Source organism: Nuphar pumila, chromosome 5, assembly GCF_984573655.1.
Source record: "Nuphar pumila chromosome 5, dmNupPumi1.hap1.1, whole genome shotgun sequence".
Classification (NCBI taxonomy): Eukaryota; Viridiplantae; Streptophyta; class Magnoliopsida; order Nymphaeales; family Nymphaeaceae; genus Nuphar; species Nuphar pumila.
Window position 1 is genome coordinate 35,302,736 of NC_143253.1, and position 27,942 is coordinate 35,330,677.

General features: G+C 36.5%; 1 pseudogene; it reads right to left on the reverse strand.

Moving 5' to 3' along the window:
- Positions 1-4,368: 4,368 nt before the first annotated feature.
- LOC149837356 (calcium-transporting ATPase 3, endoplasmic reticulum-type-like) lies at positions 4,369-17,310 on the reverse strand (annotated as a pseudogene).
- Between the last annotated feature and the right edge of the window lie 10,632 nt (positions 17,311-27,942).

The window sequence follows — 27,942 nt, forward strand, 5'->3', positions numbered from 1 at the left end:
TAGGCTGTCGCATGAACTCTGTGTGCTATACTGAAAATGAGTTGGTGTTTTCCTTGGGACATCATCATGTTAATATAGCTGATTTTTACCTTTGCACCTTACTCCTTGCAACGGAATGTAAGACACACGTACTATGAATTATAATTGTAAGTCTTAGCACTTCCGAACGAAAACAAGTAGCAGGAATTCTTCATCGAGTTCGAATAAATCTAAATAGAACATATTGCAATGCTTGAGTCTCTTTTGTTTAGCTATAGTTTTTTTTTATTATCTGATGGAAATGCTTGATTTGGTCCTGTGCATATTCATTGGTTAACTCATGCATAGTGGAGATTGCAATATGTTGTTCAATATGTTGTGGCATATTCAGAGTAGCACTAGCTGAATATAACATTATATTGAATAGGCTGACTTATAATTGATGCTTATACATTTTTGTACTTTTCCAATCTTCTGCTTTATGGAAGTACTTGCTCCTAGGATGGTGAACACATGCATATGAGTGTGATGGATCATACACATTATTAAATTTGTATGAATGATTGTGCATTTGGAATCATGTTAATATCATTGCGTATATTGCACACTGTTATGGTTTTTGCATATGGTGCATCGATGATTGAAATGAATCATTGTGGGCCCGGTGGGTCTTGAGCTGTGGTTTACTCCTTTATTAATTGTTTAAATGCATCACAAAAAAAAACCATATTTATATTATGGTTTTAATTGCACTGTTCTATTGGTGCCACGGGTGGTAGACCATGTAGAGCTGCGCATGCTGATTTGCGTGCTTATTGTTGCATGTTGATTTACAAACCTATGTTATTAACTTTGCATGTTGATTTGCAAATATAAAAGAGATACACAGTTCTTTGTTGCCATGGGTTGTGGTCCTGTGAAGAACTTGGCATGCTGATTTGCAAGCTATTGTTATTAATTTTGCATGCTGATTTGCAAATATAAAAGAGATGAATTAATAACAAGAAAGTAAAGAACATTGTAATTTATGTTTCCTTGATGTCCCTTCTTTAATGTGAGAATCTTGGATATTGCGGTTTTAGAAAAATCGTGAGTTTACAAAAACTCCATGTGCGTTGTTGTTGCCCCTAAAATCGATATTAAGGGTCTTCTGCTAGCCACGGTTTAGGGAGAGTCCGCCACTTTGCCTGGGGGTGGTGTGTTTGACATAGTTGTTGTTGTTTTGGTATACCAAGAAAGTGGTGTCAGTGGATGTTGTTTTTCATGGTGTCCCCGACATTGGATGTTGTTTTTCAATGTTTCGATGGATGGTGTTGTTTCCTGATATCGGTCGAGGTCTAAGTTAAGAACCCAGTAATAAAATACAAATTTGTGTGTTAAGTTACCCTGGTAACCTAACTTAACATCAGGGATTTTACCGGTTTGGTGTATCCGCGGGCAATGATAATTTATTTAAAAATAGCAACTTAAATTGTATGCATTTAATAGGGTATGCATATGGAAAGGTAAAACTCTAATGAAAAATAATAAAGTATTCATGCATTGCACATAAATCATGCATAATCCTGCTATGCATTAGAAGATGCATGTTTTACCTGTTCTCTTAATTGTTACATGTTTGTGGATCCATGATGTTTAATCTCTACTGTCCCGCTTATTTAAATTGTGATCTCTGCTATTGCTTAAATGATCCTTCATGCTTAGAAATTGTTCCCTGTTGTTTGAATGCTCAAATCAAATTATGTATTTGTCATCATTGTATTTCTTTAAATTATTATGTGAGGTCTTATCTATATTCTTTAGCTCACTTGTTTCGTTAGAGGTACCTGTACGCAGAATTTTTCAAATTTTGACTCCCAACTTAATTGGTTTTTTGCAGACACATGTGATCAGTGAAATGGACTCACTTCTGAGGAGATACGAGGGTCACGTTTACTTGAGACTGCTTCACTTACAGATAGAGTGGCTCTACTTTTGTTTGTTTTAGTTCATTTTATTTTCTGCAGTTGTTACTTCACTTTTGACTTGAGTATGAGACTATTATGGTTTCATCAATAAAAGAGTTTAGTTGGTTGGTTATGAATGATAAATGTAAGTTCGTTTGTGGTATATGGTTATCCAACTGAAATTGAAACTGTAAGGACTCCGGGTCTCTAGGAAGTTTTTCGCAACTCTTAAAAGAAAAATCCGCATTGTCAAGGTGTATGAGTTGGGGTCCTTATGCTTCGAGTGATTGGAGACCAAAAGGGATGTCATCACTCCCATAAACATTCAATAAGACGTGTAGGTGAATCTACATGTACTGATGTCACTCAAGGCTATACCATCTACCCACTCCAAGGTAGACTATCAGTGTGAATAAGTTACAAGGTTTATTATTAATTAAATTATTTATCATTTCATGTGAGTCGATCCATGAGGCAAACATAGCTAAGTAGCTTAAGTACCCTCTCAAGGTAACATTCTTGTCATGATGTTGTTAATGTATCTAAACTTATTTTATGTTGCTCTGGCGCCTTTAGCCCATATGAGCGATTCACCAATGAAGGTGAGTATAACAAGTCTGGGTATGGATTAATGTATGTAATATACAAGGTATGACACTTTCTTGTAAACCTTGTGGGTTCTTATTAGACCCGAGCTATCAAATATATAACATGGTTTACATGCATAAATGAGTTAAATGTAATAACAGTAAGATTCACGCAAGTGTGTCTAATGACACTGTGAAGGTTCCTTGAACTATACACTCAACATAGGCAATAATAGTGCAAGTATGTATCTTATGCATTGTAATGTTCATAAAAAATCCAATCTTTTTCACCTTTTTTCAAAACCTGAAATTTTGAGAAAATTAAAATTTTTTTACGTGTTATAAAGTTTTACTTGACTCTCAAAAGTAACGTGCCAACGAGTTTATCTAGAGTCACATTCCAACCATTCTAAATACTAGACGACTCGCCTAAGCGCAAGCATGAGTATATATTTACCTCTTAGTATTAGATACAATACAAAATTGTCCGTAGACACAAACCAATTGAGTTTATCACTTTAAGAGAATTCATATATAAAAATGCAGAACATAAAATTATTTAAGCGTTAAGACATTTGAGGAGTTACGTAAAAGTTGAGATTTGCAATTATTTTTTAACTTTTCCATAAAAAAAGGACAACATCCACAATTTATCTCATTCCAAAATATTTACAAGTCTTTAAATGAGTAATGATCTAGAACAATAGAGTTTAATGTTTACAAGTTTATAGAAAATTGCCCGAACCCCTTGTGAGTTAGTTATTCCAATTCCACCTAAAAACTTGTTAGATAATTTAATACTTTATTTTATTTTATTCATATTTTTTTATGAAACTCCCACACAACTTCACATTGGATCCCTAGTTGGATCTAATCCAATTGGGTATGTTCTAAATCCAATTAGATTTGATCCAAATCTAATTAGTCTAATTAACTTTATTTATTACTTCACATTAATTTCTCACTAACAATGGTTTAATTAACTTGCATAGTTAATTATAATTTAACAGGGTAATTAGTCACAAACTTAATTTATTCAATGATAAAATAATAACTATATTAAATTGCTAATTAAGTAAAATTCTTAATTTAATTGTCAATTAGCCATTAATTGTCAACAATACCCAAGTTAAACCTAGAGCTTAGGAATTTAACACAAATCATTCACTAAGATCAATTAAACAGATGAAATAAAAATTATTTCACACTGACCACAACAATTACTTTTTAAAATTCCTGAAATTTTGTGGTTTTTACACATCCAAATAGGTGTGATCTAGGGGAAAGCCCACATGCCCTTACCAACTCCTCCGACAAAGGATCTAAACCCACATCACCAAATGTTGAGCAAAAAGAGGCGATCTAAAACCGGCCCATCATGGAATGGGACCATACGCACATGGCCAAACCGTCTAATAAAGGGCCCAACCCGGTCTTGAATTTCGTCAAAACTCGGCACCACAATATCCACACCCCTAAAGATGTGCCTGGTTCCCTATTTGGCAATCACTCCTAAGGTGAGCCCTGCAAAGAATATGTAGACCTAGTATAGGGCAAGGCCCCCTCATTTTTGCTAATAGACCACCACCACTTGGAGATAAGTGCCCCATTTCTCAAAAAAAGCGGTGTGACACCCAAGTTGCCCCTTGCAGTTGACTTCAAAACATGAGACCAAGCAGCCAAAGCCATTTTGTTGTGATCATTGTTGCCTCCCCACAAAAAAAAATCTGCATTGTTTTTTTAATGTGCTTTTCTAATTTCGTTAGCATCTTAAACATTGACATAAAGTGTGAGGGGATGGCTGCTAAAACTAATTTAATAAGAGTAACCCTACCAACATGGGAGAGGTATTGACCTTACCAGGATTGCAGATGAGCTTCCACACACTCAAGTACTGGCGTCCACAAATCTGCACGCACCAGCCGGTTATGAAGAGGCAATCTGAGGTAAGAGGTCGACAACTGATCAATTTTGCAACCAAAGAGATGAGATGTAGCGGCGGTGGTGACAGTGTCTGCGTTAAACAAAAAAACCTCACTATTTCCTCATTAGTGTGCAACTCCGATAAGAGTCCAAATATCTCGAGGATGCAAAGAATCCTAGTCATTTGTTTAATGGAAGCTTCACTAAAAAGAATAAAGTCATCAACAAATTGAAGCAAAGCCAAAACTGAAGAATGAAGATGGGTTGATGAAGCAGAAGTTTGCCACCTGCCCAAATAAGGATGACAGACCCTCAACCACTACATCGAAAAGAAGGGGGGGTAAGGGATAACCCCACCTGAGACCCCAATGCAAGTCAAAAACTTGACTAGTTTCACCATTCAATCTAACATGGGTCAAAGCAGACTAGACCAATTCCTTTACACGATCGATCCCCAAAACACATATTCACTAGAGATTGCATAATAAAATGCCATAAAACAAAGTCAAATGATTTAGTAATGTCCAAACTAAGCACAAAATATGGCTTACTCAAGGTAGAAATGTTATGGCCTTCAATGTGAGCACAACACTGCATGAAACACCCTTTAATGAAAGCCCTTTCCAACTTGATGATAATGCTCAAGATGGCTGACTACATCCTATTTGCCAACACTTTTAAAAGGATGCGATAAGAAACCCTCGAGATGGAAATGGGCCTGAACAATAAAATGTCCATCGCGTTGGTCATCTTAGGTAAGAGAATGATTTCAGAATGACCAAACACCTCGAACATGTTCGAGTAATGAAAGAATTCAACAAACATGGAATATAAATATGATTTGATGACTCCCCAAAATCAAAGGAAAAATCCACAGAGTACCCATCTATGCCAGAAAACTTGAGTTGTGACAGACCCTTGACTGCATCAAGATTCTCCTCTAGCCAAAATGGTGCATCCAACAATGCCCCCTTGTAACACCCCAAAATTTTATCCAAAAAATCATGAATATATATTTTTTAAATAGTTTTAGAAATCACAACAAAAATTGGATAAAGCGATTTGGTGGATTACAGATCTATCAAACCATTCGCCATATCAAATTGAATTTAACAATCACATAATTAATTGAATTCAATTTCAGAGTTGAAAATGAATATAAGAGTTTAAAATGTCCAATTAACACATGAATGTCCACAGTTCAAAACTTTGCATAAATAGAAAAAAATTGGCTCAGGTCCCACTACAACATCCCACCATAGTAAATGATCCTCTACTCAGTACTTGTAATATATATAATTGGGGTCAGACTCATCAAGTCTCTAGTAGAACGTGTTGTGCAACAAAAGTAAATCAGAACCAGTATGCATAAACATATGCTGATATTTTTACATAAATTTTTAGGAAACTATTCATTTTAAATATGGATAACATTGTAGTGAACAACAAAAATATCATTCAAAAGCAATTAAAGTCTTATGCATGAAAAAGTAAATAATATATGCACTTACCATTGTTGATCAGATAACCTTTCCATGCATGTGTGACTTGCAATTGCCTTTATTTACTTTTCCTTTTACGTGATGCATGTCATGCTTAACTAAATACACAAATAAATTTCAGTTTTCACTTTCTCAACCTTATCATTATGAGTGCTATACAGGCTTAACCTGGATCAAGACGACGATCCAGAAGGGGTACATTCAAACAATTTGTGGCTTAGCCTTGACTAGGGCACCTTTCACCTGTCTCGATTGAGGGACTACATAGTCGAGAGAGAACTCCCACACCCCCATCCTGATGCATCAGACTTCTACTCATGAGTTTCATGGCCTATCACTTTGCAGCTAATGTGGAGGCCATCCTCTATCTTTATGGTTGGGGAGGAGCATATATCTCCGAGGATATATCTCTAAGGATATATACGTCCTAAGTATAATTGACTTTTTGAATTTTGTCCATTTTGTATTCCAGGTCAATATGATAATTTACATAAAATACATCTTATTCAGAATTTTTACTGAAAAATTGTGGATCTTACATCGTTACCCTCTTAAAAAAATTTCATCCATGAAATTTTGTTACGAGTACTACATGAATAGCTCAGAATATTTCTCTCGCATATTGGATCAACAAAGTTATCAGCAACAAGACTAAGTTGGCGTGATGTTTCCTTCACTAGTATGTTAATGTATTCAACCCAGTTAGATATTAAATAAATAATTTTGCAATCACTTGCAAGATGTCTAAGTAGATGTGTTGTATCATTCACCTAGTTCATAACCTCATATCACAATCTACAATCGATAAGGGCATGCTTTTCATATCTAAACTAGTATTAAATTATGCTACAACAATGGCAGCAAATCCAAATCCATAGTCTTTCAACTAGCTATCAATCATAGTCATTCCATGTAACTATTTAATATAACCTAATTATTCTCATAAATTTTTTTATCATATTAGAAGAAGTCCCCTATCAGATTACCTGGTCTTAGAAACACACATTCTCATAGGCTTGTCCTTATTAGACTCACCTAATATTGGGATAGTACACCCTCACAAAATCATCCTAGCCAAGCTATTGGTTTTGAACATGCACACTCGTACAAGGTCTCTCAGAACTGCTTGGTCGTGGAGTTATACATCCTCATAGGCTCGCCCTGGTGGCCACCAATTTGGGCACAAGCACGTATAAATTTAATTTGACAAGTCAAAGATTTTTTATCATTACTTTAAAGAACAAATACATATCGATTCAGATAAGCATACATAAGCTCATGAGCTATGTGTCTAGGCTTGAGAATTCATTTAATCTTGTTTTATTTTTTGGTTGCTTTTTACCCAACACAACTTCTACCTATCAAGGGTATTCAAGTTCCTTGATAAGGTCATTATGTGTGAGTTGTTCAGTTGATACAACGTAAACACGACTCACCATGGGTTTCTGTTCTATTTTTTGTGGTGACGGTTGTTGAAATAGGGGATGCTATTGCATTTATTGGGAGGGTCTTGCATATCCCATATTTCTCTATTGAAGGTTTGAGGCTGTCATACGACATTATCTTGAGTCTGTGTTAATCCTCAAAGTTGTCACCACAATAGCTTGGAAAGTAGAGGGCATACTGGTTATCACACGAGACCGTAGCCCTTCTCGCAACCCGTTAACATATTTGTCGGCCCTTTCCTGGTCAGTCTCGAACAACTTGGAGCAGTACTACTCGAGGTTTTAGAAATTTATAGTATATTCGATGAGACTCATGCTACCTTGTTCTAACTCCAAGAATTCCATCTTTTTCCTGTTCTTAGAGTGTATCAGGAAGTAGTTATCTAGGAAGGTTCTTCAGAAATCACCATACGGGATTACCTTGTACTCTAAGAATTGTATAATCTTAGTGGTGTCTCACCACTTCCCTGTGTTGTCCTTTAATTGGTATGTGTTGAAATCCATTTTTTGTTCCTCTAGCACTTCCAGCACTAGGAACACATGTACAGTCTCTTTGATCCAGTTTTTTACGAGTTTTGGATCGACTCTATCGACAAAGATCGATGGGTCTAGTTTGAGAAACTTTTCGTAAGTAATTTCCTCAGTGTCCTCATTGCGAGGCAGAGCCGATTTCTGCCTCGTCTCATGAATGACAGTAACCAAGTTGTTAAGGGTTTCTAACATAAACCCCTAAGTGTAGGACTCAGCGCGGTTCTCCTTGTCGTGGGAGTCATTTGTCTATTCACAAATAATTAATGTGATTTAGTTTTGCACCTAGTCAAGGAAATGGTACATGAGGTCAAGCAGTCAAGGCTAAGGGATTTTATCCCAATTAGGTTCGGTCTAGGTCAGGTGAGTTCAAGCTCACCTCAAGTAGGATCAGTCTAGGTCAAGTGGGTTTGACCTAGGTTAAGACCAAGACAAGAAAAGAAAGAGAAAAGCTAGCCTAGTAGGTCAAGTTGACTTGACCCAACTGGGATCAGCCCAGGCTAGGCATGTCCAAGCTCATTGCAAGTGGGCTTGGTCTAAGTCAACTAGGCTTAACCTAGGTTAGAACCAAAAGAGAGAAGAGAAAAAGAGGAGTGAGAGAGAACTGAATTTTTTTCTAAAAGAATGGGGTATCCTCTTATTTATAGGCAAGAATGTAGATCTTGGATCCACATGGGGTCTGGGTCTGATCCAGATGGCCCACCTAATCCAAGATCCAAACTTAATGGCAAAGTAACTAATGACATCTATGTTCCTATGAGGCCCACTTAATAACTTCAGGGGATATTTATGTGGGCCCACAAGATATTTTGGTGAGATATTTTTGTGGGGCCCGCAAGATATTTTTGTGGGGCCCATGTATTTTTGAGGTTTCATCGATATTTTTTGTGAAAAATGTGAGTACACTATTTTCTTTGTATCAACAAGACAAAGCAGATTGGCTCGTTGAAATCTCTTAATTTTGTTCAGGGAGAGAGTTGTGGTTCCTTGACTGTTTGCGGATATATCCCAAAGGATATATATGTTCTAAGTATAATTGGATCATTTGAATTTTTTGTTTTGCATTCCAGGTCAATATGATAATTTTATATAAAGTACATCTTAGTTTTATTCAAAAAATTTACTGAAACTTTATAAATCTTACAAGTAGTTATTGATGTGAAAAAAGAGGCATACTTATGAGGTAAGCCTCTAAGAATGTACATCACCATGTCATCATCACAAATGGGTTTGCTAGCCATTGTCAACTGATGACGAATGCCTTTAGCCTTTTGTATATACTCATCGATAGAGTTCTTACCTTTAATCATGGTATGTAGTTGCCCTCTCAACTGCATAACTCTTGGCCGAGAGTGGGCAGCATATCTTTCTCTCAGGGCCTTCCAAACATCTAAAGATGTTCTCAAACCAATAACCTGTGTATGCACAAGTTTAGTATGTGATGAGGTAATCCAACTCAATTAGGGTTGATCTCTTCTCTTCCATGAAACATACTCAAGATTTAATTTTGAAACGCCATTATGAGTGATGTATTATAAAACCTAAAAAAATTCAAGTGATTTTTAGAAATAAATAAAAGAGAAATTATCTCCTAAACAAGGAATGTTTTAATATTAAATATCTTAGATATGATGTAGGCATATCAAACCCACTATGAGCTTTTGGATATAGCACATGGTTTTGGATTTTGGAGGGATTTGAAACCCGGTGAGAATTAATTTGATTTTTGTTTATAGATCCAAATGGAGTATATAACCTTAAACAGGATCTCAAATCCAACTTGAGGAGTTTTAGAGGATAAAATTATTATGTGGATCCAACCCGAAATTGAGTTCCATTAGGAAACCATTTGCATATAAAAGAATTAAAGTAGACACAAAACACAACAAGTTGTGGGGTGATGTTGTGGTGAGGGGTATTGTCTAGTTGGGAGGCAACCTGAGTTCAAATCCCATTAACCACACTCACACGGATTCTAATAAGAAGACATGGATTTCCTTTTTGACAAAAATGCCTAACGTCTATAAGTATTTAAGTAAATTAAGTAAGACATAATTTGCATTAAAATGAAAGATAGTGCATTGGGGAGGTTCATTGCCTCTTTGAAGAAATAGCTTGAGTTCAAATCTCCTATGCACATAGGTTTTGTTGTGATACACTACAACCTTCTCATTTTATTTTATCACAAAATCTAGATTTAATCGGAAAATCACATGTTTTAAGGTAAAGGCTGGCCGAAAATCCCAAATAAGTAACTCAGCTAAAGCCATGATATGCAAATCTAGATTTTTTTTTGAAAACATGTATAACATTCCTTAGTTAGCACACGTTTTAATTAAGACAGATATGGGCTAGCCGAATATTTAACTTTGAAGGAGACTTAATTGGGATTTAGATTTTGAAATCTCAAAGTTTTAAAAGCATGAAAGACTTTCTTATATAATACATGTATTCCCTGAAGGGGATTAAGATGACATTTTAAGAAAGAATGGAAGGGTGACAAAAAATGCCATTAAAGAAAGGTTACTAAATTCCTCTTCCATTCCCACGAATTTGCATGGGTGGATTCAAATGGTGGACACATTAGGAACGAATTTATGGAGGAGGTTCCATTTAGAAAACTTCCAAATGTTCTCTTGCTTTTCACCTTAAGTGAAAATCGTTCCAACACCTTTCTCTTCTCTCCCATCTCTTCTTTCCTCTCTGTCATTCCCTTCTTCATTCGTGGGATAGACTCCGGTGGAAGCCGTGCACCTAGGAGAAGCACGACAGCCCATTGACCCAACCGAAATTCTGAACATGTTCAAAGACTCGTTCATCAATAGAGGTAAGGGGATCATATCTATATACATGTGTTCGGTGTCCTGTAGCACGAGTATGTTGCAACACCTTTTGATTGTATGTAAGGGCGTACAACCGTTTAGAATAGTCTTGGCAATATGTTTTTTTTTTTTGCACATAGTGCCATGGAAGGCACGTATAGTGTAGATCAAGATCTTCGATGAAAAAATAAATAAATAAATAAATAGAAAAAAATATATGTAGGTAAGTCTATCATGGCTGCCACCAGACATGCTAGAGATTGAAACAACCTCACTTTCAAATTTTTATGTATTTTCTTGGGAGAGCAAGAACACATAACTTGTTTATTTGAGTGTTTCATGACAGGATTGAGTATGTGAGTGCACATATCTGATCACTCGATTTGCACCCATTATACTATTGAAAAGATTATTCTAACATTTATATAGTTGCTGCATTGTATGACCAAACATATAAATATATAGATCAGCATAATGGATCTGCACACACAACACATTAGAGGGTCAAAATATTATCCCAACATAGAAATGATGCATGTACGTGTTGCAAGCATAGACCCAATCACTCAACCTATACACATGACAGATTCTATTACAAAAAAGTTTTCCAGCATATAGAGCAATGATCAATATGATCTATAGTTAACACTCCATTCAAATGTATAGGTTAGATCACAAGACCTGCGCACATAATGGATAATCGAACAATAATTTATAAATTTCATTGTCCTGATCACTCACAATACATCGCCCACGTGTGGTAGGAAAATTTATATTTCCAGCAAGTAGTTTCTTCTTATATATCGGTATGACAGACATCCAGCTTGTGCTTAGGCGCATAAGGCTGTTACATGACTTATAGTACCATGAAATGCCATAGATTCCAAATGAACCAGGCTTACAGAGTTAATCATCCATCATATACTCTGTTTATTAGGGGTAAACCATAAAGGATTAGACAATGTTATGCCTAAAACTCTGCTCATGTGGAAATGACCATGTGTAACACGCAAGAGTGTGTGAGTGGGAAGCCAGTGCATACATATGACGGTGTGTTGAAGCAGCAAAGTGGTCCCAAGGTGGGCCTATATAAAGTTCATTGCACACAAGAGTGTGCCTATAAATATGTGAATATCATATAGTTGAGCATGAAAATCTGGTATGTATGCAATCTGTTAGATGCGAAAATCCGGTATGTATGCAATATGTTAGATATGCAAATCCGGTATGCATGCAATCTGTCAAGTATGCAAGTCTTGTATGTATGGAATCTATCATATATACAAATTTGTTATGTCTCACCCCTCCCATCATCAGAGCCAGAGGGAATGGGATCATAGTTCGTTCATTACTGAGAACATAGCTATCTTCATAATAGCTTTCACTAAGTGTATTAACAGTAAATGCACTATTCACATAACTCGTCCAACCATTCTGAAATACATACCCATCTTTTTATCAGTAGTTATTAGCCATCTTTTAACATCGAAACTCTCTAATGTGGCGCATGATGCTCCTTTCTCTATGAGATATGGTGGATGCAGAGTGAACATCACATAGCAACAAATGAAAAATCACAAAATAAGAAAGAACAAAATGAGATGCTGCATTTGGCTTAAAATTACAGAGAAACCTACGGAATTGTAATGCTAGAAATGAAACATAAACAAAACCAATCAGAGAACATATGCTAAACATCAGATAGCAATAGCAGGGAATGCAATGCATTAGCAGGTATGATAAACCTATGAAATAAAGAAAATATAACGTAGGGGAAAATGCAGGAAACGTATGATGGACATCCAATAAATCGGCTGAAACTAAACATAAATTGTAATAGGTGATGCAGCACATTGCAATTAGGATGAATGAGATATTATGAACAGAAGTGAACGAGATACGATCGGATGTTATCAAAACAAGACATCAAATATAAACAGATGATCAGAGTAAAACAAGAAATCAAAATCAAAATAAGAAAAAGGAAATGGGATATAACATGAACAAATACAATCATAGATGGGGATGATGAAAGACAGATGAACTGTAATGTTGTAAACACAAATGCAGAGGCTATCTATGAGGTAAAAACAAAATGTGAATGCAACATAAACACGATACAACTAAAATCAACTGAAGGATCATATGAAACGGAAGATTGAATCAGACGTTATAATGCAGATTGTGATCCAGATGAAATACAAAAGGGGTATCAAATCCAAATAGTATAAACAAAGAAAATAAATAAATTACAAAACAGGAGGGAGATTTTGGAATACAATTATTCCCTTGATATTGCAGGTCTGTAACTCGATATTGCTATATGCAAATCAAGGCTACAGAGAGTGTGTCAATGGGGCAAAAGAAAAAAAAATGAGAAAACCAAAAGAAAATCAGAAAAAGCAAAGAAGGAAAAGGAGTACTTACCGTAGTTCTGCTATAAGGATGGTCGGCTTCCTTCAGCCAATTGGGGGAAAGCCAGGGAAATAAGAAGAAGAAGAAGAAGAAGAGGGGGAAAGGAGGAGAAAGAGGAAGGATCGAGGTGAAGAAGGGGGGAAATGCGATGGAAGGCGATGGATCAGATGAGAAGGAGAAGGGTGCTGGGGTGAAGGCGATGACGAATTTGACCCCCTTTGCAATGGTTTTATAAGAGAAAACCGTTGCAAATTTTGCAAATCGGGTTTCCCTATTTTTCAAAATTTTTGAAAACAGTGGTCTTTTGTAAAGCTTTTTCTAAAAAAAAGGTTTTGATTATGAAATATTTTCAAAAAAAGGGTTTTAAGTTTTTTTTTGTTTTTGAATTTCCTTTTCTTTTTATATTTTTTTTGTTCTTTTCTTTGTGTTTTCTATATTTTTTGTGTTTTTGAAAGAAAACCTTCTAAAACTATGGAAAAATAAGAGATTTTGAAACAATTTTATAAAGCTTGAAATTTTTACAAAAGAGGGGTTTTCTGAGAATATAGGGTTAGACTTCAGAAAATGGGTCTGGATCCAGAGTTTTAATAAAATGATCGAGTTTTGGATCTCAAATCGAGGAATAAAGAACATTGGATCTAAATGGACACCTGATGAACTATCTGAGCCATTCAGAAAACTATTTTTGTATTTTTATAATTTTGAATTAAAAATTGGATAATAAGGCTCAGGATTGGATTTGGATATCTGATCTAGATCCGAAATTGGGTCAGATGTGAAGTTTGATTTGAATTTTGGATCTTCAACCAGTGAATTTGAGAAATGACTGGAATTTGATCAGAAATCAACCCAAATTATTCAGAAGATGAGGCCAGGGGCAAAAAGGGAAATTTTGTAATTTTTTGAAAAAATTGGGGTGTTCACATAGCAGCAATTGCTAGACATTGTTGTAAGTATGTGTGGGAGGTTACATCAAGGGTGGATGTATGCTGAATATAGGTGAGTGTTGGAAATTGGTAGTGTTGTTGGTGGAGTGGGTGTTGTGTAACATATGTGAAGAGATGAAGGTGGAAAATGATGCTACAAAAGGTGAATGGATGGGTGTAAGTGCAAATCAAAGGGGCTGAAGGTGGTGTTATGTGGCAACTGGTGATGTAGAGGGTATTGAGGATTACTATGTAGTATTGGTTAAGTGGAGATGTAGAATATAAGTGGGTGAAAGTGTTGTAGCAGCGGGGCATAACCGTGTGAGTGAAGAGGGAAAAGCATTGTGCATGTGTTATAGGTGAAGTGGGAAATGAAGGTGAAGGTGGAGTTGAGATTGCAATATAGCAGAAGATAATATGCAGGTGTTGGGTATGAAAGTGCAGCAGTGGAAACAATAGATGCAAAGTTGTCATCAGCCAACACCATATCTGCAGCACTCTTTGCAACAGAAGTTCCTGATCCCCTTACAATTCCTATATCTGCCTTCTTCAGTGCAGAGGCATCATTGGCACCATCGCCAGTCATTGCAAACACTTCATTTTGATGTTGCAGTGATTCAACTAGCATGCATTTGTGTGAAGGCTCAACCCTGGTAAAGAGCACCATACGTTGCAAAGCCAATGCTTTCTGAATAGGAGGAAGTTCCTCAAATTCAGAAGTAGTGTAAGAACATCCAGCAAAATCAAACAGGTGATTAAAAGCCCCAATTCGATGGCATAGAGATTCTGCAGTAGATTTGTTATCACACGTATGTCATAATAGCATTCCGTACTTCCTCCCTTGGTGGGTTCAGCATTCCAACCAATCCAATGAATGTTAAACTTTCCTCATCCTCAAAAGATAAAATATGTTGGCCTGGAGGCATTCTCTTCAACGCAAGAGCCAAGCATCTTAATGACTCTTTACCGGCAAGGCTGTGAAATCTTGCTTCCAACTCGGATCTTATATCTTTTCTGCTAGGACACATAGTGAAACCTCTGTTGACTCTCCAATCTTTTCATAAGTCCCCTTTTTAGGATTGTATTGTAATGTAGTCATTGCAAAGTGTTGAACATATAGCAATGTGAAGAAGGCAGGGAAACTGAGCAGGAAATTCAAGCTACAATCCTGAATCCATAATCACACCATCTGGGGCATATGTGGTTCCTATGACCGTGTACTCCAAGGAAACAGGACACTGATGCACAGACTCAACTACACACACCTTTGATACAACCATCATGTTTGTTGTAAGAGTACCAATTTTGTCACTGCAAATTACAGTTGTATAACCTAATCTCTCAACAGATGACAAAGATCTCACAATTGCATTTAACTTAGCCATATTTTTTGTGCCAAGAGCCAAGCACATTGTTATAACAGCCGGAAGCCCTTCAAGGATTGTTGCAACAGCAAGAGCGACTGCAATCTTGAAATAATAAATTGCACCATGTAGGACGCCACCGTAAGCAGGATCATAAAAGTGTCCAATGTTTACAAGCCATACAAGCACGCAAATTCCTTTGCTAAAAAAAAGTCCCAAATTCATCAAGGGTTTTCTTCAAAGGGGTCATCTCCTCTTCAGATCTTAGCATTGCATCACGAATACTTCTCATGGCAGTGTTGGATCCAACGAAATGCAGTAATCCAGCCACGATTAATATGAAGTGAAATGAAAAATTATTGTGGGGTAGATCCGATCTAATACTAGATTAGATCGGATGCCTCTTTATTATTTAGGTGATGCAAGAAAACAACATGATAAAAAAAATGGTTATTCAAATGAACAGTAAATTGATAACAAAATTTGGATGACTTACCTTTCTCCATTGCTTAGAAATTTCTGCAAAATGCACAATCAACTTAATGAACTGGGTTATGAATTTCTCTTCTATCAATAACGCTCTTATGATTGGAGACCCATCCAGCCCCTAGTTTGATCAATCTGGTGGTGGTGCTTTTTATGGAGGTTGAAGATGAACCAGATACCTCTAGTCGACCAGAAGGATATAGGGGAAAAAGGAGGAAGAAGGGAAATTGGAGAAAGAGGGGGAAAAGAAGAAGAAGATCGGATGTAGAGGGGTGAAGAGGCGATCGGGAAGAGTCGACCCTGCGGCTCTCTTTTATAATGGAAAGTCGTTAGGCTTATTTCAAAAATGGTCCTTTTAAGTTTTAAAAATTCAAAACAAAAGGGTTTTCATTTACAAGGCTTTTCAGAAAAAGGTTTAAGCTAATATATATATATTTTTGAAATCTTTTATATTTTTTGAGAAAAATTCTAAGAATATGAGGAATTTAATAAAAAAATGGGATCCAAACGAGGTTTTTGAAAGATTTTTATAAAATATTTGTTTTGAAATTAAATGTTTTCCGAAAATGAGGTTTTTGAGAAAATACAAGGTTAATTTTGTTAAATGGGTTTCAAAAACGGGTCTAGACTTGAGATTTTGGGAGAATATTTGAGTTTGAACCTCGAATTGGGATGGGTTCAGATAAAATATCTGAGAAAATATAAATAATTGATTGTTTTGATTTTTTGAAAGAATATAAGATCCAGTCTCATAATCGGATTCAGATATCAGATCTGGGTCTGAGATTGGGTCAGATATGGAAATTGAATCTAGATTCCAGTGAATTCGAGAAATGAATAGAATTTCGATCAGAAATTGACCCGATTATTCAGAAGATGAGGGCCAAGGGCAAAAAGAATTTTTTTTTGGAAAATTTGGGGTATTCATAATTACCCACACAAGAAATTGACTATACAAATGCATACAAGGGTATGCTTGTGAATTAAGAAAAAAAAATATAAACTTGAATGACAACTACATATGACCCAATTCGGGTTTAAAGTATGAATAATACAAGGTAATATGGTCGTGGGCAAACAAACTTTCATGATGAGGCTCATGTACGAGTCTTTGGTTTTCAGTGATAACCTTATTAGTGCTTTTTGCACATTAGTTCATTGTTAAACCCACTACTGGATCACCCGAATACGGGTTGGGTTCTTTTTAACCCTCGAGGTGCCATGTATTACACTAAAAATAAAGGATTAAGTTTCGCCCACATAACCTGACTTGCAGGGTTCTGGGTACACCTGAAAGACGATATATGTTATCGGACCCGTGTTCTACCTTGGAGGGGGTAGATGGTACAAGCTCCATGAAACAATTATGTTTGTGAGAGCGAGGCATCTCACCCGGTCTTCAGTCCTTAGAGTTAGGAGGTCAGGACTACCAATGCATCCTAAGTGGTAGATCTAAGTCTTCTGCAGAAGTTATCAGGGTGCATCCTAATTCTAGTTCTTGCCATTAAGGAGTACTCTCTCGATCGTGAACCATCACCAATGGATACCCATACGGCTAGTTACACAAGGTATTAATTGGAGAGGCATAACATACCCCCGTGTGATATCAGTCTGCTATGATGTCGAATGCTTGTGCGTACTCAGAGGGTAATTAACAAGAGAAACTTAAACTCAATGCACTTTCAGAAAGTCTTCCAGTACATACAATGCTTGATGTTATATTTGTTTTAGTATAAATATGATTCATTCATGAGATGCATAGCTTGGTAATGATTTCTGCGGAGTTATGAGACTCTGTTTTCTATAAGTGTCCTGAGGAGCTCTGATTAATTTCATTAATTGTAATAATGATAGACAAGTTTTTATTTAGTCTGAGGTTATTAATGACAATTTGATTTCTATAAACCGTCCATTTATTTAACCGAGTGATTCCTTAATATTTCCGTTGTGAAAAAAAAAACAATTACATAAATTTTGAGTTAAATATTTGGGTTGTTACATGTATTGATTTGGACAAGGATTGAATCAATCTATGAATCCTTCCAAATCATGAGAAATAAGCAGGGAAGTAAATTGAGACTCCCATAACATATTGTTTTTTGCGGTTAATTTGATAGAAAACAAATATTAAAGAGAGTTGGGAGAGAGCAAAACAAAGGTAGTAGTCTTCTCTGATACCATAAAGAAATCGACTATTGTGTGTAGGAAACAAACATGACCAAGAAGTCAACTCACATGTGTAAAGAAATCACAAAATACAAGTTCACACAAGGGAACACATTTGAACATGGTTCGTTCTATTGAGAGCTATGTCCATGATGCCTCTTTTTGTCTCTTACATTTAACGTGAGATAGAGGCTTTATTATTTATAATAGAAGAGTTACAAGTCGTCTGGGAGGCTCTCTCATTGGGAGAGTCAATTGCACAAGCACTTCCACTAAATTTAGATTCTCTCTGAAAGTTGTCCAACCTGAAAGAGTTTATCTTGATATGATATTCTTTAATTGAATTATCCATATGCAAGTCTTTTTGTGGCTCGATTATCATGGAGGAGTCTTTACACATCAGGACTTTGTTGGGCGTGGGATTCTGATGAGAGTCAAGAAGCAACCTTCACCTTGGTCTTGGATCTTGACCCAAATCTAAACCTTGATCTAAACTCTGAAATCTTTGGACCATGATCTTGATTGTGATTCTGGATTTGGACCACTTTCCTTAACAGTTTTTTTTAACCAAACCGTACCTAACTCAAATTCGAACAATTGACATCCTTAACTAGACGCACCATTGGCAGCAAGAAGATCTTGAAGTTACCTCTTTTAATTGCTAGAATTTTTCATTTCTTTCTTTCTTTATTGGGATTCTTCAGCATTGCTTATATAATCTTAGGAGTGGTGGCCATCATGGCTAAAATGAAAATCAAAAGACCTCTATCTCATAGTTCGATTGGACATGTAGGTTTATATTAGTATCGGTGTATCATGTGGAATCACAAAAGAATTCAATCACTACTAATCGAGATCTTTACTATTCATCAACAATTAGATGCATTCACAATAGTTCCATCATTACGGCAAACCCATGTCAAATATATAGGAGCTAGATTTTGGTGCTCTAACCAAAATTAATCATATTTTGGCTATTATCCTCTCTATTACTATGTTTTCATTGGCAAGAATTTTCTCATTGGGCAGCTTTTTTAGAAAAAATTATGCATTCTTCACTGCTTTGGTTTGTGGGGCTTACTTTCTAGCCCTAGTGGGAGTAGTAACTAGCATTATAAGTTTAATCAAAGTGTTAAGTTAGCTTGGCTAGGGTGAAGGGTCGGACTCTTGCCAAAACAGGGTGGGTCTGATTGTACAATGAATTTAAGGCACCGGGGCCAGGTCCAATTTAGGTCCAATCAGGCCTGACCTAGCTCATTTGGATCTAAGGATGTGTCAGGGTCTGACTAAGCATAAATGAAACCACAGTTAATATGACAGCCCTTTCTTACATTGCACTTGGAGGAGCATAACCTTATGCACATTGTGGGTCATATGCAGGTTTCTGTTAAACAACCAAACCAACTTTGAGATTGACTAGAGATTGCAGTATTGTACCATCCAGTCCCAACCCCATATGCTCATTGGATCTACTTGGGCTGTTTCATGATTTACATAATGTGGTTCAATTCAAATCTCAGACACACTTTTGTTTAGCACTAGTTACATTTCCGTGAAAAGATACATTTTTCTAATACAACCAAAGAAAGACTGGACTCTGGCTTGACAAAGACCAAGGCCTAGGCATGACTCTTGAGCTGCCTCAATCATGAAGACTTGGTTCTTTGCCGGCAATATTAAACCTTCTGTGTTAAGATCTTGGCTGTCATTTCTGTTTATGGACTCGTCATCGCAACTCCTTGAATAGATAATGCATTGAAAATAACTTCTGCAAGAATATGTACCATTCCATGTCTAAGGCCAATGAATGGATCAGACCATAGGCAAACCTACCTGTCAGTAAATAGATTCTAGACAACAATGCATGAATATTATAAGACCAATGTGAGTGAGAGTTTTACTATCTAATAAATTTCTACATTGGAGCCTACCTATAAGTCAAACTAGTACAATGGTTTGTGACATTATCACCTTGACTATATTTCATTGAGAGCTCAAATGTGGTCACAACAAATTCATTAATGTAAAAACAAATTGGGTGAAATCCCCTTTACGACACTGTGAAGTCCTAGAGGAGTTATGGTACCACTTGTATCCTAGCCCTACGTAATTGATTCATGCAGTGAGGATGGTCGGCCAAAAAATGTTAGAGATTAAATTATCATCCTATTGAACCCTAAACCCCGGCTCAACATTGTCCACATCTGGGTCAAAATTTCATGGTGTGAAAGGTAGGGTCGAGACGATTCTTCATGCGACCTTCCCTAGTTCCAACCCTACCATGGGCTACCGCCTGATTGTCTTGCATGCAAAAGGACCAAAAAGTAAAAAAGAAGAAAAAAGAAAGTGAAGGTTCTCTTTTCTTTTGTTGTTTCTCTTGGGGGTCGATACCATGCCCATTATAGGTCCTGGTGTGCTTTAAATCAATGTTGCCAGAATCAAATCTAGTAAACCGAATTCATTTTTTATTTTTTTTTCATTTTTTCAATAATTATAATGAAAAATGATATAAGACAAATTTAACGTGTTTTTTCAAATGCCCCACAAATTTCAAAATCTGTCTGATGTTCAATCTTGCAGGTTTTTGACTTTTTAGCACCTTGTTACCCTTAGAACTAGCAGATCTCTTGATTTTTGCGTGTTACATCACAATGCTCTCCTTATCTCACTAAATTTCACTAAAAACAAAATTTACACGATATTTTTATAGAAATCAAGAATTTTGCATAATATATGCAAAAATGACTACTTTACATTCCAACAAAGTTGTTTCACGTAATGAACATGTGCATCTTCTCTACCTTGCAACCACCATGCGAAATTCATCTTCGTTTTTTCGCAACTCCATGCATAATTATGAATTTCATGACACTGCTTTCGAAAATTCCTTACGAATTTCATCATGAGTTTTGCATTGATGGTTGCAAAAGTCTACTTTCGATGTAGAATTCGTGAAAAAGTTTGCAGAGTTCATGGACTTTATCATGTTGTCGACTTTAAACGATGTGAGATTTCATTTTAGCTTGTGAATTTACCTGCATATATAGGCGATTAGAGTGCAAATTTTGACAAGAGTTTTGTATTGGTAGTTATGAAATTCTTGAAATGTTTGTAGAATTCTTGAAAGGTTTACGAAAATCATAAAATTTTGGATGAGGTGATGCAAAATTCTTTTTCAGCATGAGAATTTTGCAAGAATTAAAAGCAATGTTTCATTTCTTAAAACCTTTTATGTGCAACCCAATGCTATTTTCACATAACTTAGGGTTCTTGTGGTCCCCAAACCTCTTCTTCTTCGGCAAAATTTTTGGTGACTGTTTTTGGCAAAACAGACATCGGCGACTATTTCAGTCAAACCTTCAAGTTTTTTTGGTAAGATCATTTTTCACGAGTGAATCAATTTTTTTTTCACTTTCCGTAAAGTCATTTTTCACACTGGTTAAAGAATGAATGAAAATTGTCCATGACACATTCAAGGTTCAGAAGAAGGATTACCCAACATTGTTTGAATTCAAACTTGAAAGCTGGCACGACAGTAGGAAAGACATTGGCAGCCCATCTATGGAAGAGAAAGTTGGGGATAGGAGTCTGAAGCATGCAATAAAAAGTGTTATTGAAGTGGATATAGAGGTGACTCTTTTAAGGGAAAAAGTTGGTAGGCCAAAGGAGTTGCTTAAAGCAAAGGACGTCAAGCTACAAAGTCAAGTTGACCTTATTGAAAGCATGGATAAGGTCAACAAAGAGTTATTGATATGCCTTAAGCAATATAAGTAGTGATTGCATATTTTTTACTGTTTTGTAAAATAGAAATAACATTAAACTTATATATATATATATATATTATTGTAAATAAAGTTATAATTTAATTATTGTTTAACAATTTAACTAGTTTGAATTGTATATGCATGTAAGTTTGATATGTATTTGAAATGAAGCTTGAATTGTATATATAACATGTGACACTTTGTTGAATTAAAGTTTGAAATAAAGATTGAATTGTATATATAACATATAATAGGTGATACTTTGTTAAATTGAAGTTTGAAATGTATTTAAAATGAAGATTGAATTGTATATATAACAGGTCACTGTGTTATGTAAAATTTTGAAATTAAGATTGAATTGCATATATAATTGGTGATTGTGTTGAAATAAAGATTTAATTTTGTATATAACAAAAATTCTCAGTTTGAAGTATGTTTGAATTGAAGATTGAATTGTGTAATAATAATAAAAAAAATAGTTTGAAAAGAAGTTTGAAATATATTTGAATTGAAGATTAAATTATGTGAATTTCCTTAAAAATGTTTTTGCCAAAAAATTTGTTAAGGAAGAAAAGGTTTGGGGACCACTGGTTGGGGACCATAAGAACCCTAGGTAATGCAAAAATAGACCTTTATTGTGCATAAAAGGTTTTAAGAAACAAAATATCATTTTTAATGATTGCTGAATTCTCACGCTAAAAATGAATTTTGCATCACTTCATAGAAAACTTCACGATTTTCTCAAACCTTTGAGGAATTTCGCAAACATTTTAATAATTTTGCATGCACCAATGTGAAACTCTTGACGAAATTTGCACTCTAATTGCCTATATATACATATAAATTCATATGTTAAAATGAAATATTGCATAGCTTAAAGTCGACAACATGCGAAAGTTCGTGAATTTCACATTGAAAGTAGACTTTCTCAACCATCAATGTGTAACTCTTGACGAAATTCTCCAATAAGAGATTTTCACAAGCAGTAATTCTACATGGGGGTTGTGAAAAAAGCGAGGAGGAATTTCACATGGGGTTGCAAGGCGAAGAAGATGCACACGTACATTATGCGAATATACTTTGTTGGGATATAAAGTAGCTATTTTTGCATTGTATATTATGCAAAAATCATGATTTTTGTTGTAATATCATGCGGATTTTATTTTTAGTGAGATTTAGCGAGATCGAAAGAATGTTTCAATGTAACACACGAAAATCGGGAGATCCACTTGTGCTAAGGGTAAATAAGTTCTAAAAAAGTTGGGAACCAAGAAAATTGGTTATAAGGCGGATTTTGAAAATTGTGAGGCATTTGGGGAAACATGTCAGATTTGTTGTATGAACCTTTTTGGTAATTATGTCTATCTCACTGTTTAGGCATTCAACACATATTTTAGAATTTGATTTGATCACGTAAGCCATCATTTATTTTATTGCCATATTTTCATATTTTTTTCTGATTTTTAAACTTTTTAAAAAAATACAAATTTTTAAAAAGGGCTAAATCAAAGCGATTGATTTAAGTCTGAATCGTCTGATTCTCTAAAATGTTTTGAAAAACGATTAGGTTTAGAAACCGACTCTGACAACATTGCTTTAGATTGCCAGTCTCAGTACTGCTTATACAGGAAACACAAGTATGGTGATGCCGTGATTGGCAGTTAGAAAAATAGAGAATCATTTTATTTCTTTGCAATAGACATGAAGCCAACCTTAGTAGTTATGTTTGCCCCCCCCCCCCCCCCCCCCTATATTATGATATTTAGGTTCACAGACCAACTGCCTCTGGTCTCCATTTTCCTTTTTCCTTTTCCTTTTTTTTTTTTTTTTGATATCAAAGAACAAGTGCCAGGTTATGCCAGGGTGTTAGTCATGGACCACTGGTTTGGCTTTTCGTATTTCCCTTTTGTAAAGAATTTGGCATGGAAGCCAACCCCATGTGCATGGGATGGGATGATCATGATGATGACACTTGGCTTTTTACCCATTTTAAAGAAAGTGATGCCTATTTGTATATCAAGTTGTGGGGAATGCCCCTTGTCAGCATCATCACCAAGTTGACGGGACGTTACAAGTCCTAACCCCACAAATAGCGTCCTTTGCCTCAAGGTCAAAGTTAGATGCACTCCCGGTGAGCAAGGGAGACCCCAAAAGTCTAACCAATCAGAGGCATGCAAATGTGCAGTACTGTGATGGTTGGTAGGGGGAGGGGTTTTACCTTGGCCTAATAAAAAAAAAAGGATTCTTTTTGCAACTAAACACCCAGTGGTTAAAGAGTAGAGAAAAAGTAGTAGTATTAGCGGGATATCTAGAATTTGAATGCACCTATATGCCCTGAAGACTGATTAATTTGAGATATTGTACTGTGGAAAATGATGCTATATCTAACTTATCCAGACACCTAAGGTTGCTAGCGCTCGAAGGTTTGAGATGCATTCACCCTAAGGCTGTGTTTGGAAGCTGGTAGTTGGAATGAGAATTGAGGACATGGGTCCAACTTTGGTCAAACTTCTTTAGTAGTTGTTTGGGAGAATGACCTTGACAAGGAAGTCTGAAAATTAAAAAAGAGGTGAGTCGGTCTCTCTTTTGTATTTGCGTTGAAAACTGGAATCGGTAGTTACCACCTTTAGATGCAGTAGTTGCCAATTCCAGGAATTGATGACTTGCACATCTCCAAATCCTTAAACTCCCTCTAATTCCATGCTCCCAAACAGAACCTAAAGACACATCATGTTTCAATTATGTTCTTATGTTTGCAACTTGTGCATCATAACCACGCCTAACACTGGATCATCAAGGAAAAGACTCACTTAAATTTTTTCACACGCAAAGATGGATTAGAAAAGGTTACCTTGGAACAACAATTCTCCTAGATTAGAAAAACAAACATTTTGAGACTTTAAATGTCAGATCATGATGAATCAAATTATACCAGTAAAGTCATTGTGCTTGTGCCAAGGGCCAAAAATCTTTGGGCCTTTTGGCAACAACTATAGACACGTTTGACCCACCGAAGCCTAAGCATCCCATTCGAGTGCTTATCAGGTCAGAGCGACATCTGACGGGATGGACGACATGGAAAACACCATGGTTGGACTCAGCATCTTGTAGATGGATGCCCCCTACACCCCACCCCACGCACACACACACACACACACACACACACACATATATATATATATATATATATATATATATATATATATATATATATATATATATATATATATATATATATATATATATATATATATTAGGGTTGTTAATGCCTTAGATGAACGGCATCTGCTGTTTGCAAAATGAACAGCTGAAAACACCTAGTCCAACCATGGTGTTTTCGATGTTCATCAAAGCGACCCCTGGCAGGAGATGGTCCAGTCAGAGGTCACTCTAACTTGATAAGTACTCATTCACCACCGCTGCTAAGCTTCTGTGAATCATTTAGCCCATTGGGCAACATAATCCTTTTGCAGGCTGGCTTTAACCGATATTGATCGAAGAGACCTGTCAATGGTAATGATGTTAGCTAAGGCACAACCCTGCCACCAACAGCTTTGTCAGTGACTCTGCTCTTCATTAAGCTCAGCCTTCTCAAACTTTCACCAATCTGTTATTTTTCAACGATTTAGGTGTGCTCCAAACTAGAAACATAGTTGGTGAACTAGGTTGAACCATAATTAGGCAGCACATGCTTTGATATGCTGTCAACAACCACTAATTTTGAGAGCTGTCAATTCATTTCGATTATCACAAGGTGGGTATGGTTGAACCCCTGTAGATGATCTTAACCCTTGCCATTATCTAAGCCACTTGGAATAATAGTAAATCTTTCACATTTTTTAAATTGCTAGAAATTGTTGCTGACGCTATCCGCAACCCCAGGATTTATGTTGCACTACATCTCATGAGAGGTATAAAAAAATAGGGTCAAATAGCTAAATTGGGTAGGTCAAATCCAAGCCCGATAAATTGTTCGAATAGGGATTTTAGTCCAAATCTGAAAGGACCTGATCCTGGAGGTTTGATATAGGTTCTAAGGGGCAAAGAGGTCAGGTTGGGTCATTGGAGAGGTTGATGAGGTCAAACGAGTGAAACTACACATTTTACCGAATCAACATAGTACAGTTTTGTTATTTCGGGTCCCGAATGTGGTGGGTAGGGTCCTTAGCTAAGGTTGAGATCAGTTCTAGAGGTTGTGTAGCATGTCTAAGGAGGTCTTAAAGGGATCTACATGTTCGGATAGGGTCAGGTAAAGTGTAGAAGACCAGAGAAGGTGAGCAACCCATATAAAACGAGACTACATCATTTCTACGAATGCAACCTTGGTCAAGATGGCTTACGCGACTTTAGGAAAGGTTAGGGATTGTTCCTATGGTATGATAGAGGTCTAGGAAGTAGTATACATATCTGTGACACGTTTGTAAGAAAAGTTGATCAACTGACAGGGCTTCTACATCGAATTCTAAGGTAAAAATCACTCTACGGTGATGATACAGATACAAGAAGAACTTGGGCCCTTAGAATGGATGAAAGACCAACCTAGGGAAGCCTGGCTTCACGTGGATCACATAGAGAAAAGAGAAAAACATGAGGCATGAGAGAGAAAAGAAGAAGAAGAAGGGGAGAGAGAGACTTCTAAAGAGAAAGAGGTCTATGAAATCAATTCAATCTTATTCAATAATTCAAAGAGGATCTATAAACCCCTATTTATAAAATGATGACCTGAAGTAGAGTCTTAACCTAACAATCGAAATAAATTAATTCATACTACCAAAGAATCCTATTATGAAACAAGAACTAGACTAGAGAGAGGATTCGAGATTCCTACATTTGTCATGACTCCTACTCTAATTAAAAGTCTTAATTAAAACCAACTTGAGAATACCTAATTAGACTCTTCCTAATTACATTCCTAAAAGGTGGAAGAATCCTTTAGAGAGATGAGGACAACCCATTGTGGACTTCTTAATTAATGCCCTCCCATGTGGGCCTCGTTGACTGGCTCTCCTTGCTTCTGATGCAGACAAGTGTCATGCTCTTTTTTTCTTTTGGTATAGACATGTGTTCATTGATTGTTTCACATGTAAAGAGGACATCATAGCTGCCATATCACCCATATGGGTCTCACCTAGGCCTAGATGACCCTCACTGCCTGGTGTGTGGATCCTGGAGCTCGAATTTGTACCATCTTCTGAAATTTGGCCATAATATACCACAATGGTCTGCATCACTTTGTATCCAAAGTGGAGTAGACTATGACCCTCTAATTTGTTGTGCATCCAGGATCAGCTCTACTCTTAAACCAAACTGAGTCTCGGTAAAGGAGTTATGGACATGGCAAGTGAGTGAATGTGTTGGTGAGGATCATGCAGTTGATCTCGTAACGGTGATAAGGTTGCACTTTTTGGGAAATTATCATAATGTTGTGACTGCATGAGAACAACCACATCCAATTGGCAACAGTCATATCTTTCATGGTGATTTTGCTAGTCCGTCACCTCAAGTGAGAGATCTTCCACTTATTTAGTTGTGTTGTTCATGAACTACACTATATTGTCGAACAGTATTTTGTCCCTACTTATCTCACAAAGTTGTTGATGAGTACAGAAAAAAAAGGCTTGACCTATGCCTCAGAATCTACACGATACTCTGTAGGGCTCTTGTGGTTCTTTGTTGTGCATAGGTTCATATCTCTGCCATGTTCTGGGATGCACTCAATCGGTAGAGAGCTTGGCTCATCTGCTATACACAATGGTGCTTCCTCACTGTGCATAGGGGTATCATACTCCACATGCATGATACTACAAGAATCTTTGTTGTTGTCCTAAGAGTGGCAGCCATGTGATGTGGGCTACTTGAGTTGCATGCCTACCTAGACCCTACACCTAGTTCATGGTGTGTTGTTGGGGCATTGGCATTGGCATTGGCAACACCACGTAAGGAATCACCTTCGGTAGATGTTTTGCTGGTGGGATAGTCGACTCCCAAACATAGTAATATAGGGACAAGGGCCTTCAAAGGCCGCTGTCGTAGGTGGACTGCGACGGAGTTGTGTCTACAGAAACTATGAACATGCATTATGCTGAGTA